The following is a 16249-nucleotide window of genomic DNA, read 5'->3' on the forward strand; positions in this document are numbered from 1 at the left end:
TTCACATAAGAAAAGTTTAAAATCTACCTTGATCACTGGTAATTTTGCCTCCAGACTGATAACAAAGTGTTTAGCTTATTGTATGTGTGACCTGGTAAAATTGTTCAAAACACAAGCTGTGTGTTGCATATTTCAGCCTTTTGGTTTCCAGTTAAACATGTAAATGGTTCCAAAAATCCAGCTGCAGAAGTGTTACGCCACATGTTTGAAGAGGTGGTGAGGCACCCAGGTGATCTTCCGGAAGAGCAGTGTGAGCTTAAAGTTTCAGTATATTAATCAAAATACCCTCACTGTTGAGAGATCTTAAAGAAAAGGAAGAGCAGGATTCTGAGCCTCAGGAGATGAGACAGAAACTTGCTGCGAGGATGAAGTACTGGGTTGTCAGTTACACAAGGGCTGCTCTGTTACATAACCTTGGAGGGTCAATTGAATGAAAATCTGTCTGCCCCTTGAATAAGCCCCCATAGCCTTTAAGTATCAGTTAGGAATATTTAAGACAATCAAAAGGATCAAAGATTTTCTGAATTGAGTTGTCCATCCATAAACAAGGATAGTGGGCCAATGTGTGATCTGTAAGACTGCTATACCCAACACTAATATGTGAAGAGGGTTTCTTTGCTCCATGCATTTGGAGAGCCCCATTGATGAAATCTTCATTGATTATGTCAGCCTGTTACTGCAAACCCAGGTGGATAATAAGTATATTTTAGTGGATATTGATTTCTGTGTTTTTTGTTCATGGTGCCTAGCAAAAGAATGACAGCTGGAGTAAAGATAGGGCTTCTCAGTAAAATTTTCTTGGTATTTGGACCACCAAAATCCGTGGTCAGTGACTCTGCTCCATGGTTTGTTTCAGAGGATTGTTTTCGGAATGGAATATCTCATACAACCACTATCCCCAATTATCCTCAAACATGTATTGCTGAAATGGTAAACCGCAACCTAAAGGTGGCACTAATAACATTTCATTCACAACCCATACCAGGTGGGAAAAGTCCATCCCCTGGCTGAATCTGACGTTTAATACCACAACCCATGAGAATCGCAAGGTACCTTCTGAAACCTTAATATTCACCTATCTAATCAACTATGCATTGTCTTAATTTGTGATTGGTGAATGACCTCCTCCGAGAATGTTTGATGTTCACTTGCTTTATTTCTTCGTTGATAGTCCTCAATGTTGACATACTGCATTGTTATACTGGCTGATAAATGGGGGGCGGGTGGAAGTTCAACACTGACTACTATAAATGATGTAGCCGACAGTTACTCAGTTGCATTTCACAGTTCTTTTCTTTCACTGCTCACAACTGCCCAGTATTACACAGTTATATGGCCAGTTCACTATTGGTTAACATTTGATAAGCATCATTAATAGTTTGCAGGCAAACATCAGCATACTGCTACAATAGTTTGCTGTTGAACATCTATGAGCAGTAAATACCTAACAACATAGTTCACAGTCCTTGCAGAATAATAAGGTACATTGACACTATTTCTCAAATAAATTGAAAAGACACTGTCATTGTTTTAACCCATGGCCTATTTGTGTTACTTGAAATAGTACATAATTCCCCTCTAAAAATCAGCTGTGACCTGTTTGACTCAGGACCAAAAATCTGTCCTTTATGTACCCTCACAATAATAGACATAGAAACTATAAATTGTCTGATATTTAAGATACAGATATACAATTAAAACATAACTCATTCAATTAACTGAATACATCGAAAAATTCCTTCTTTTCAATGGTTTCTCCTACCACAAAGTTTAGGCTGAATTATTTGTTTAAATAATGAAATTAACAGATATAATTATACAAACAATAGTTTGACAAACCTGGTAATTATTTTGGAATTAATGAAGGGCTGACTTTGCTAATATGTTTTCGAATGAAGCCAAATAAATACTTTAAGAAACATAGTAGTTCTTCTTCCAAATGTTTATAATTGGTTCAGAATTTATGTTTGTTTATAAGTCAACAATAGAATTTGTCACAAAACAATTACAGATGTCACCCTTTAACAAAAGACGTTAACCAAGAATGGTCAAAATAAATTAGGAAATTAATGACATACAGAAAGCTAGCACAAAATTAGACCTGGTGCTCTATTTCTTAAGACTGAGGGCCAACCTTACTCTTTTATGAAAATGCAGGTTATACTCATGCATGTTAAAGTTAATTAGACAAAAACTAAATATAAAATGAATTTAAGGAGGCAGCTGGCAAAACAGGAGAAGAAGTAAAAAGATCCCAGCTTGCTTCATCACAAACGGGTAGTCCTGAGACTATCCAGGATAATTGCAAGTGAGGTAAATCTAATATTGACCAGATGCTTCAGAGAGAGGCAGTGCAATATAACAAGGGTAGTCATCAAGCCAACTTTTACGTTGGGGATGTGTTCTTTGTTAAGGAAGTTGGTGCAGGGTAAGAGCAACGATAAAATTGTCATCAAGTTGTTAACCCATTGACTGGGGAATTGCAGACTTGGGTAACTACTTACTCCAGTTAGCTGTTGATTCAGAACCTGACTACCAGAGAAAAAAGAATACATCTGCATCAGGTGAAGAAGGGTCTTGGTACTAAAGATTGTTCTTGTGAACTCCATCCCGGGGTGCTGTAGTTTAGGGGGGGGAGGGGGTGATTTTGAGCCATTGTGCCTCATATTGATAGGCTGTATGTGTAATCTCAATGGCTAGCACTTGGCTTGTCATGTGCTCAGAGTGGCATGTGACATATTTCAAAGTTCTGCTGCAGGTGAGCGGTACTGTGGGAAGTCATTCTTCGTTTCAGCAGTGGACAGTGAGCTCCTTTCCTACCAGTGGAAGATGTCAGTGACCATATGCCACTGAACTGCTACCTACCATTGGAAGACTTAAGAGGTCATGTCTGTCTTAGGTATTGGAGAAAGACCTGCAGTTAGGTTCTGTCCATAGCTGTGCCGGAGTACTCAGTACATTTGAATTTGGTGTGTTGGTGAGCACCTCTCCCAACATTTGGATTGTGGTGTATGTACACCCTCAGCACCACCAACCTGCCCTCCCCACCCAGCTCACACAGCTACCATTGGTTTGTTATCAACAATTGGAAGTGACTCATGTGATTGCACTCTTAAATTGATGGCTACTACTGCAAGTCAAGGCAGATTAGTTGTATTATACATAACTAAATCTGCCACACCTTAGGTTCAATTGGTTATTACTTGGTCAATCTGTGAAGCACTGATGTAACTTCAGAGGCATGGGAAACGAAGGTTATACGGTATCCTGTTGTATTTCTGTTAATGGATGTAAATGTACGTGTTCATTTTGGTGACACAGCTAGTTGGTCTTGTCAAAGAAAGAGGAGTGCAGGTGGTAATTAACATTGGTTTTGCAATGGTGGATGTGTTTTATGATGTTGTTTTTTTAATTTTGTTTCTTGCACAAATGTCAGTCAGTTTGTGTTAATTAGTACCAGGTTGTCATTTAACAGTTGTTTCTTTAGGAATGTGCACCTAGATCCTTTAATCAAAACTGTCTAAAAGATTTAGCTCTTGATGGGTCTTCTTATACTTTGCATGTATGTATCAAAAGGTTTTGTGATTATTATTATTATATTCATATAAGATTTCATATTCTACATTGCCTGGAACTACTGGGCAGGTGAGAGTCCTGCTCCATTTATTGTATTGCCATTCAACATAATCAGACTTCTTCTAACGTTTGGATTGTATTAAGCAAATGAAATCTCTCTCTCTCTTTCTCTCTCTCTCTCTCTCTCTCTCTGTGTGTGTGTGTGTGTGTGTGTGTGTGTGTGTGTGTGCGCGCGTGCGCGCGTGCGCTTGTGTGTGTTTGTGTGTGTGTGTGTGTGTGTGTGTGTGCTGTACACACACACACACACACACACACACACACATATATATATATATATATATATATATTGGACTAAGGCCTTACTGTAAACATCATTACAAGACAGGCAATCAGCCAACATCCCCGACCCCTGCCCACACTTGCAGGCTTCTTAATATGTTGCTTAAAGGTTTTGTGATTCTCTTTGTCTTTATTATTGATGGTTTTCTACTAAGGTTCTTAAATAGTTTCTCTGTATATTACAAAAGTAGTTGCTAATGCACTGAATTGGTAGCCTCCTTTTAAATGGCACCCACTGCCTGCAACTGGGCATGGTTGAGTCCTGCTTCATTTCGTGTATTGTCATTCAACTTAACCAGACTTTTGCTGACATTTGGATTGTATTAAGTGAATTAATATCATATATATCATAAACTTTATGGTTAATGAAATTGTATTTCTTAAGTGTGACATTTGAGACCTAGTTCTTCTAGACCCTCTCATCTGAGCTCATGTACCACATTTCAATATGTAGGTATGGCAATGGGGTGTTTCATGGATGTATGACATGATGAACCATGAACAAACAAGTTAATGGGCGAGAGTTATATTTACATCTGGTGCCATGGCAGCTAAGTTATTTCGTTGTTGCAGTAGCCATTGTCTTTAATATTTGTGCTATGTGGCAGTTACATGTATGGTTGACGCCCATCTTTCGAGGCATGCAGATAAGTGCCCCAGGAACTAACAATCCCTGGTTTTAGTTTCCCTGTGGAAACACTGCACCAACCATTACTTGAGCAAGCAGTAAAAACAGTACTCCAGGTGGTAACTAATCCATGATGATCAGACAGCAACCAGCAACTCAGGTTCTGGGGAACCTGGACTTACATGATCACAGAGAAAGTGTGAGTTCTCTGGCCAACTTCCATACAAAACTTCTACATTTCTTGGAACTTTCAATATGAACTTCTACAGTGTGCACGCAAGAAATACACAACAAACATGCATGCCCCCACTAATTGAGGCAACAAAAAAAGACTCCAACTCAGATGATAAATTCTGGGCAGCATTAGAGACTGTGATGGCCAAGGCCCTCGAAGGTGACATAAAAATTCTGCTAGGCAGAGAAAAAAATCACCAGAGAACAGTGGGAGAGTTTCCTGTGCACAAATGTACAAACAAAAATGGCATGATACCCATCAAACAATGCTAGCAGAATAACTTTAAGATAATCAACATCCCTCAGGAAAGTCCCATGAAGACATAAAATGAAGGGCATGTGTACAGCTGATGGAAGAATTGCAAAGAGACCAACTTGCGATTTCCTACTCAGTCTACAAAGAAGATCCATGACATAGGTGTGAAAGTTGATTCAGACCACTAGCTAACTCAATGAAATTCACACCAAAGAAACTTCCTAAGAAAAGAGCACACAGAGAGGTTTGGCATGAAAACATTACAGAATCCAATGTAAAGAGGGAATGGGAAAGACAATACGCAAACACAGGAGAATAATTCCATAGGAAGATCACACAAAAAGCCGAAGAACTGATACCATGGAAGAAAAACACTAAATACCCATGGTGGGACTCCAAATATGAAAATCCACTAGAAAGACACAAACAATTTGTACAGGACTACAACAGTAAAAAAAATCACCAGAGTTGAAAAACAAGATGGAAAACTCACTAGGCAAACCAAGAGAAAGTACATGAAGGAACAACTGGATGCTATAAGGAAAACTTCTACAACCACAAGAGAATTATAAAGGACTTTTGCAAGAAATTTCCATGGGTTCACAACTTGCAACATCTGCTCTATAAAACAAGATGGAAAACTCACATTAACTAATAAGAGTATTGTCAGGAACTGGCATTTTATTTCTCTGATCTCCTTAACTGCCCTGAACCTGAAAAAGATCCTCAACATAGGACTGCACCTCCATTCACTCAGAAAACTCCCACCAACATGTGAAGATTTCAGCAAACATATACTTACATTAGAAAACAATAGGACATCCAGTGAAGATGGCATCAGTGCAACAGTAGTAAAGAGCCTCACAGTAGTTTTTACAGGTACTTACACAAATAATCACTACCATAAGACAAACAGAGAAACTTAGTGACTGCAAATGTTAGCTTACCTATCTGCTGCACAAGAAAGGAGATAGGGAGAATGTGATTAACTACAGCGGAATCCCCCTGTTAACTCACCTACAAAATTTTCTCAGCATGCTTGCTCTAGAGAGCACAAGTACAATTACAATACAAAACTGGTGAATACCTAGCAGGCTGCTGTCCTGTTTATTCTTGTGCAAGACAAATCTTCAGTCTGTAAATAATTCTAAAATACAAAGTTATCAGGAATACTCATCATTTGCCCTTGAATAGATTTCAAGAAAGGTTATTATTCTGTTGACCAACAATCATCCTTCAATATCTTAGAACAACAGGGACTTTACTCAAAGACACAACCACTAATCAAACCAACATTTGCTAGCACATCATTGGTGGTTGAATTTGTGGGAGAAATCTTCAATTCCTTCATGAGCAAAATTGAGTACACCAAGGCGACAGATTATTTCCACTATTCTGCAGTCTAGCTCTGGAAAAAATGAGGGAATGGGGAAAAGAAGTGAAAATTCAAGGACACTGGAAATGAACATGACTAGGACAATCCCAGGACGAGGTAGAAATCTCAAATGTAGCTTTCACAGGTGACACGGCTGTACTCTCAGATAACAAAGCAACAGCAATGAAACAAACAGAACAACTAAAAGAATTTGCAGCAAAAGTTGGCATGCAAATCTGTTTCCACAAATTAGAAATATTATGCTCAAAATTAAACACACAAAAATTACACACAAAATATGGCAATATAAAGAGTTACACATTTCAAATATCTACATGGAATCCTTGAATCCACAGGAGAACAAAATATCTCACTTGACTAGAAAAAATGAAGAGAGCTTAAGGCAAAACAAGACAAAATAATAAGAAATTCCTGTCCATTCAAACAAAGATCAGACACTGCAAGATAGTAATCAAGCCTGAAACAGTACGTGCAAGTGAGACACTAACACTCCATACAAAAAGCAACATGGAAATCATAACAATGGAAGAACACCAAATCATGAGAGAAATTCTCAGGACAAAACTGACAGAAGTGGGATCCTACACTCTAGGGAAACCAAAGAGAAGACGTCAAATGTAGCAGCAGATGTCAGAAAAATAAGTTTAAAATTCTATGGGTACATGAGCCAGCCACCACCAACAAGACTCAACAGAATTCTAACATACATACAAGAAGTGAAGTTAACAATACTGTGGTCCACACAAGCCAAACTTGACCTTGAAAATGCACAAATTGGTCTAATAGAAATTGAGGACAGAAATTATACAGAGACAAGAAAACAAATGAAATCTTAGGTCAGAGAATGAAGTCCCTAAGAAACCAGGGGCAATGTGAATTGAAGACAGACTCCATAAAGGAAAAATGTGAGACTCATGGAAGATCAGAAGGAATGCTCAAATGAGACTGAATTCTTTGTGTGATCCTACAGGGTCTAGTACATTGTAGACTACACATGCGAAATTTCTACAAGAAATGATCACTGCTGTCTGATGATTGGCATTAGTCCTGAAACTAGTTACAGAGAAATAAACCATTCACTCAAAGACAGTGAAGTTGGTCCAGTTTCCTACCTTATTGATACATCTAATATTTGTGTTGTGGCCTGGACTTAGAACTAAGACACTCTGTCCTTATTTTTCCACAAACCTACCATCTCACCCCATTTCCCTTCTGTATCTTACACCCAGTTTTAAAATCTCAGACATCAATTGCCAACTCTTTGATGGCTCCATAAGAACTATGTCCTACCTTAACCCATGCAATAACCAGCAACATCTGCACTCTTAATAACTGTCACCCTTTCTACACCAAAGATGAAGTATGTTAAGCAACTATAAAGCTGAAAAATAAAATGTTAGCAGATTTGGACAAAGTACCAACCTGTCTGATTAAGGACTGTATAGAGTCTATCACCACCATTAGCTGACATTCTAAATCAATAATACGAGCTGGGTTGTTACTTAATATATTCTAAATTACTGCCTGTCTTTAAAAAGGGTGACATTGAAAATATATAACATTATAGGCCTTTCTCTGTACACCCATGCTTGCAAAAATAATAGAAGCTATTGTGAAAGATATACTTACAAACTATTTGAATGAATACGACCTTCCAGTGATCATTTCAGAAAGGCACTGAATAGGAAACACTATAGCTTACAAAACATGTGCTAGAAGCATTACATAAAGGGAACTATACAGCAGGTATATTCCTTGATCTAACTAAAACATTTGACACTGTTTGCCACAAAATACAGTTAAATAAGTGATATGAACTGAGAGTAATTGTGGTAGTGGAAAAGTGGATTCCATCACATTTAGAAGATAGTCCTGTTGACCAAAGATACACATCTGTCAAATAGCCCTAAATACAGGGTGTCCCAGCTATCTTGTCCACCCAAAATATCTCTGGAACAATAACAGCTATTGGAAAACGACTTTCACCGGTATCAATGTAGGACTGGGGCCCACGAATGTACATATTTGGAAATATTCTAAAACGAAAGCATGTGTGTTTTTTAACACAAACATACGTTTTTTTAAATGGACCTCCTATACTTTTTCTTCAGCAATCCATAGCATGACAAAGCACATACACAATGGCATTGATTGCATCACAATATTCCCATTACATCCCGAGATATTAAGACGCGAAGTTGACGCTTGAAACACCCGACATTCGCTGCTAGCGCACGTCCTGAGGCTCAGGTGTGAACCCCATGCTGCCCGTAATTGCGATGTGATTGACATGTGTAATCACACCTCCATACTTATGAAGAGGTCCGAAACGAATAATACGGTCTGCTGCCATCAACTCTCATAAGCACATAATGGTTTCCCTCTTGCACGTTTTACGTATCTACGTACATAATATGAACCAGTACCGATTGGTGTACACCCGTCAGGTTGTCTTATTTATCCTGCACACCCAAAATAATGTTTATCTAATGCATTGTATGACCCATTGTGCCTGTCGCGCAGGGCCTGGCTCTACCTAATCAAGTGTCCAACGTAGTTCCCACTACTGCCACAGTTACCACTTCGTCTTGTTTATGATTTGCAACCCATGCAAACTCCTGTACTCCACCACCCTCCGAGCATCCCATTTGTTGTTGCTTTGGCGTGCAGTACACCGCTTGCCAGTGTAGTCATGCAGGAGAGTAACCTAGTGATGGCACGGAAGTAGTACACATTGTGAATAAACGTTGTGTTGTGGAACTTATACTGTACAGTATAATGTACACACATGAAGATATGTTAGAAATGCTGCTGATCTATGGAGAATGTACGTTGATGGGAAATACGTTATGAGATTGCCTGTTTGTTGGTAGTACTGTCAGCGAACATTATGATTATTAAGTTAATATGTCTGTTTTCTACCCTACTCCACATACCTCTACTGTACCCTGTTGTAGGTGGACGAAATGCTGTTCAGGCAGAATGACTGTACAGAAGACGATTCCCTGACAAGCCATCCCCTTCGCGCCAGATGTTTGGTCATCTCACATCTCGTCTACGTGAAACAGGAAGCTTAAATCCAAGACCTCGACATCGTCCTAGAACAAGCGCGATGAACTTGCTGAAGTTGCTGTGCTCGCTACCATAGCTGTGAATCCTCAAATCAGCACACGTGAAATTGAACGTGAAGTTGGTGTGTCGAAATCAACTGCACAGCGTATTCTTAAACGTCATAAATTTCAGCCTTACCATGTTCATTTACACCAGGATCTTCATGGAAATGACTTCCACAATAGGGTAACATTTTGTCGGTGGGCTCAGCAAAAACTTCTGACTAATCCAAATTTTTTGCAGATGTTCTCTTTACCGACAAGGCATCATTCTCCAACAAAGGAATTGTCAATATGAGGAATATGCATTATTGGTCCGCAGACAATCCAAAATGACTCCATCAGGTAGAGCATCAACGTCCGTGGAAAGTTAATGTTTGGTGTGGGATTATTGGATATACCATTATCGGACCTTTCTTTATACATGGCATCCAAAATGGCCGACAATACTCCAGATTTATACAACACAATCTTCCTGTTCCATTGCACACCGTACCTCTGAACCGGAGAATGGTCATGTGGTATCAGCATGATGGATGCCCTGCACATAACGCCTTACGAGCACAACGACTTCTGAACCATAAGTTCCCTGGTAGGTGGATTGGACGAGGTGGCCCAGTTAGGTGGCCTGCCCGATCTCTGGACCTTACACCGCTGGATTATTTTCTTTGGAGAGCAGTGAAGGATGCTGTTTACCAACATGAACTAACAACACCAGAGGACATGAAGCAACGCATTATTGATGCTTGTACAGCCATCAAAGAGGAAACAGTAGCATGAAGTAGGGCATCCTACGCTTGACGCTTGAAACACCTGACATGCGCTGCTAGCGCACGTCCTGAGGCTCAGGTGTGAACCCCATGCTGCCCATAATCGCGATGTGACTGACATGTGTAATCACACTTCCATACTTATCAAGAGGTCCGAAACGAATAATATGGTCTGCTGCTGCCATCCTGCATTAATGTCATACATTCCAGCAGGTATTTATCCCATAGGCTAGGGGTGATGCGGTTCTGTAACATATCTGTGTACCGCAACATTAGTCACAAATTTAACTTCTCTTATCGTTAATCCGTTACTAAAAAGGTAATGCCGTGCAACGTTAAAAGCTTATGTGGTCACAGAAGCAAGCCCACTACAAACAAGCATTTTGAGCTCTGGAATATTTTTCAGCGAATAACAACATAGAGACTTTCACATAATTCCATAAAAAGAAATCTACAGATATTAGGTCTGGAGATACAGATGTCAAGAGAACAACACAGCGTGATAAAACACTTCAACAGTTTAGATGATGTTGATATAAGAGTATGCAGACATCCATCTTCCTGAAAGATATAATCTGTGGAAACTGTATTAAGCTTTCGCACCAGCTATTGCTCAAATAGGATGTGTTTATCGGAAGATGTGGCCAGCAGGCCTTCTTTTCTTTGCACATGTATTCTGTTTTTTTCAAACAGCCATTTCCATTTGTAAATAATGTTAGTATTTGGAGGTGCTTGATAGTATTGGTGAGAAAATTTCTCTGTGTTGTGGCTGCAGCATGACAATTGTTATGTTCTAACAAGCAAAATAACTTATGTGATTGTCCATTTTTCACTTATCCTTGGAACTTTTCACTTGTGCATCATCAAGTGTGTGCAGGCTTCTGATTCACTGTAGTTTCACAATGATCAAAATGTAGAACATTTTTTCATTCAGAACGAAATTTTCACTCTGCAGCAGAGTATGCACTGATATGAAACTCCCTTGCAGATTAAAACTGTGTGTCAGACTGAGACTTGAACTCGGGACCTTTGCCTTTTGGACCTTTGCCTTTTCACATTATCTGGTATTCTTATTACTGTATCTGCATTAAACCCTCATATGCATTTGAAATTGCTATACTCATTTTAATTGTCTTGTATGTCAGTACATACTCATAATATACCAGCTAATTCTGCTAACCTGCACAAGAAGAGACATTCTCATCAGACAGTACCATACTTGACTTGAGTAAGTGGACATAATCACCAACAACTTTTGCCTGCCATTCTTTGCGCACTAAACTGAAGAATATGCTCTCCAAAATCCCTCCTCTCCTTCCCAGTCTTAAATTCAGCGAACTGCCCAAATTACAAAATTATGTTCCACACTTATTGTATGAAAGAGAAGGACCAGCTTTCAGATCACATTGCCACTGTTTATTGAAGTTTTATTAGGATTTCTTTCCTCTTCCCACCCTCCAATGCTTTGTATACAGTCTTATTGACACAATTGAAATTTCCTAATTTTTGGTATGTATTTCACACTGGTGATCTGGTGATACTTATGGCATATCTCATTTAATTTATAAATGACTTTTTTTTAAGGGTGGCCTGCAGTCTGCTCTTGATCTTAACAAACTGAAATGATCATCTGTGTAAGAAAAGACAAAATGCTACTTACCATAAAGAAGACAAGTTAAGTTGAAAATAGGCACAATTACAACTCTTACATAAAGCTTTTGGCTGTAGCCTTAATCAGCAAAAGAAATGCACACCATTCATACACCAAGCAATCACACCTCATGCACACATAAGCACCAACTCCAGAATTCCAGGTCAGAATGCAACTATCAGAAGGGATGCAAGCAGTAATCTGGAGGGGCCAGTGAAGGGGGAAGGGATAGTAGTGTACAAGTGGGGAGAGAGACAAATGTTGTCTCGTGGAGTGTGCAGGGACTAAAAGGCCAATAGGTGTAGCATCAGAGGTTGTGGGATAGGGAGGTGGGCACAAAAGAAGCAAAAATAGGGGAGAATGGGGAAAGATAGGCGAGTGTATTTGCACAGGGGAGCAAATAAACAGGGTGGGAGATAGGAATTTGGAGGAGATAATAGGACAGAGGGGATGAAATTGTTGGGTGGAGGGTGTGTGGACATCATGTTAACCATAGGTTGAGGCTAGGATAGTTACGGAAGTGGAGAATGTGTTGTAAGGATAACTCCCATGTGTGCAGTTCACAAAAGCCACTGGTGGAAGGGAGGATCCAGGTGGCTCAGGTAGTGAAGCAGCCATTGAAATAAAGTATGTCATGTTCAGCTGCATGTTGTGTCATATGGTGGTCTACTTTGCTCTTAACACAGTTTGATGGTGGCCTTTTTACCTGGTGGGCAGGTGGTTTCACAGCTGGCCCTGCCCTTGATGGGGTAGGATAACCCTATGACTGGACTACAGTAGTAAGTAGTGGGTGTGTGGATTAGTCAAATCTTACACCTGGGTCTCCCACAGAGATATGATCCTTGTGGAAATGGTTTGGGTTTGGATTTGGGAATGGCATAGGGATGGCCTAAGATGTTGGGAAGGTTGTGTGGGTGATGGAACACCACTTCAGGAGGGGTGGGAAGTATCTCAGGTAGGATGTCACTCATTTCAGGGCATGATGATAGGTAACCAAAGCCCTGGCGAAGGATTTGGTTCAGTTGTTCCAGTCCAGGGTGGTATTGTGTGATGAAGGGGACACTCCTTTGTGTCTTTCATGGGGATGGTGGGAGGATTGTGGGATGTGAGGGGAAATGGCACAGGAAATATTTTTGTGGACAAGGCCTGGGGATAGTGCCTGTCTGTGATGGCCTATGCGAGACCCTCAGCATACAGAGCAGGGAAGTTCTTTCCCAACATCCTTCAGATTCCCAACTCACTACCTCATTCCTCATACACCTTATTAACTTTATCTGAAACCACAGCTACTTCTCCTTTGAGGGGACGGTACATAAACAAAACTACAGCACTGCCATGGGCACCTGTGTGGCACCCTCCTGTGCCAACTTTTTTATGAGACCCAGAGGAGACATTCCTAGCCTTCCAAAATACCAAACCAGTCATCTGGTTAAGGTTCATTGACTTATGTAGTCAGGGCCAAAACATCATATCTTCCTTCCTTCACAACCTTAAGATCTTCTCATCCATCCACTTCGCATGATCTTCCTCATCCCAGCATGCCTAATTCCTTGATGTTGACCACCTCCTTTTCTGAGGGCTCCTTTCGCACCTCTGCCTACATGAAACCCACCAGCCACCAACAATATATGTATTTTGACAGCTGTCATCCCTTTCACACCAAAAAATCCCTCCCATACCACCTTGCCACCTGGGGATGGCGTATCTGCAGTGACAAGAACTCCCTTGCTATGTATGCTGATGGTCTCACCAAGGCCTTCAGACAGGCACTATTCCCCATGCCTAGACTGCAAAAAGATTTCCTGTGCCATTTTACCCTCACACCACCAATCCTCCCACACCCAAAGAACCAGCCATAAAGGAGTGTCCCCTTCATCACCCGGTACCACCCTGGACTGGAACAGCTGAACAAGATCCTCCATCAAGGCTTTGATTACTTATCATGCCATGAAATGAGGGACATCCTACCCAAAATACAATCTTCCATTTACATGTCTGATTCTTCCTCACATCTGATGAGGCTGTATTAGTGACTATTTAATTGACAGTGGGACTATACTGCAATCCAAAATAATACAATAACAAGCAATGTTTCCATACAGAGTAATAGGGCAGTAATGGTAGGTACAATATAAGGTAATTTGGATGAAAAAGAGGGCTCCTTCAAAGTGATCTCAAACAAATATCTGAAATGAAAATTCATCTTCCTGGAAATTTTGGAGATTAGCCAGGATGATTCTTGGAAACTGAACTGCCAAATGCTGCACGTGCTTTGTCCTGTGCAAGTAACAGCTCTTGTAGATGGGATGGAGTAATTCTTTTCACTCCCTTTCCATTTTGCACCATTCAATTACATGCAGCTTAATTTTGCATGCATTGCTATTTAGCACTTATTTACTTCTAAAAATAGGTGTTGTAGATGACTAATGGGAAGTGCCAGGAATTGTCTCGTCACTCATTTTGATAATGTATTTCAGAATAAAAAACACTCAAAACAATGAAGTGCAAAACAATAACAAAACAAATGAAAATGGCTACCTCCCAAAATACTAACAGCTACCTAATGTTTGCTGCAGCCAAAAATGAAATGATGGTTGGCCAAAGCCTTCTGATGTCTACCAACTTCGGGCAATTCAGGAACATGAATTGGCCTGTCAACTAAAAATTAACACTTTGTAAGGTCACACACAAAATGAAACCTTGCATGTCAAATAACAAGGAAACTTAAAATTACATCAACACAAAGACCTACTAATTAGTAAAACCATATTCTGTACATTTTACACTTAATTAGAACTGATCATTGCAGACTGCAAAAATAAAATGTTAATGTAATATTAGTTAACAGCAGGAGTGTCTAAGGAAAGCTCTAAGAAGTAATCTCACTTGTAAACATTGGATCAGATGGACTGAAGAAGAAACTTCAGTTGTGTTTAACACTCAAGGATTATATTTAAGAAGTAGTGTACCACTCCAGAAAACTTGTTTTTTTTATTTCTGTGTTTTATGGTTACACTCAGCACTAAATATGCAGTTTTTCTGGACAACCAATCTTGGAATTTGTGAGACAGGACTCCACACTCTATTGCAACCCAGTCTAGTCAAGAGCTCTCTTCTTGTTTGGAGTTTGTTTTACATACACCTTTGGCACACCACTAAATTTCTGTGATGTAGCCAAGGCTTTTGATACAGTAAATCTTAAAGTACTGCTAGGGAAACTAAAATAGTATGGCATTAAAGATGTTACCCATGCTTGGATGAGTCATATCCCCACCATAGCAAGCATAGGTGCACATCAGTATATAATAAAAGAAGAATAAGATTATATTCTCAGTGAGAAAATATTTAATATGATGAGCCCAAGATTTGATACTTAGCCCTCTCCTATTCTTGGTCTACCTAAATGATTTACCCAAGATACTGGAGGGCACTTTAAAGTATATAATGTTTGCTGATGATACAATTGTATTGATAAAGCTTGCATACTAGAAAATACCAAGAGGATAATCAGACTTAACCATCATCATCATTATCTTGAACAGTTTTCAGCCCCAGGATGGGTCTGTTTGGAACACAAGCCTCACCATCTAGTGGTGTTCTCATACCATCTTTGCGTTCACTGTGGTACAATCGTCACCCCCTTCCTGTCCCCCCACCTTCCCCAAACACTCCTCAACACCTTTCAGCCATCTATCCCATGGTATTCCTCATGGCTGTTTCCTTCGCATCTCTATTTTGTGTATCTTATTCTTGGGATTGTCTTGTTGTCTGTTCTCTTTAAGTGCCCATACCATCTTAGCCATGATGTTTCTGTCCTGCTGTACAAGGGCTCCTCTTTCATTGTTTCCCTTACCCTTTCATTTCTCATGCTACCTCTCCTTGTTATTCCAGTGCTACTTCTGAGGAACTTCATTTCACATGCCTGTAATCTATTTACATCTCCTTTCTTCATTACCAATTTGCCACATGCATAGGCAATAATGGGATGTAATAACTTCTATATATCACTTGTTTGCTGTTTTGTGAGACATCTTTGTTGCAAATCAGGCTCCTCACACTTTGCAGGAATGCTTCTGACTGTCTGAATGTTCACTGATCTTCCTCACTTCATCCATTTTTCTCTTATGTTTCCCAAATACTTGAAACTTTCCACTTCTTCAACTGTTCAGCTCCACTCCAAATTCAGCTAGTTGGTCTACTTTCTTTCTAGTTGAAATCAGAATTTCACATCTCACATTTATTTACATTAAATTTCATCCCATGCTGTCTCACAGTTTCTTCCCACCTGT

Source organism: Schistocerca cancellata, chromosome 3 (assembly GCF_023864275.1).
Source record: "Schistocerca cancellata isolate TAMUIC-IGC-003103 chromosome 3, iqSchCanc2.1, whole genome shotgun sequence".
Lineage (NCBI taxonomy): Eukaryota > Metazoa > Arthropoda > Insecta > Orthoptera > Acrididae > Schistocerca > Schistocerca cancellata.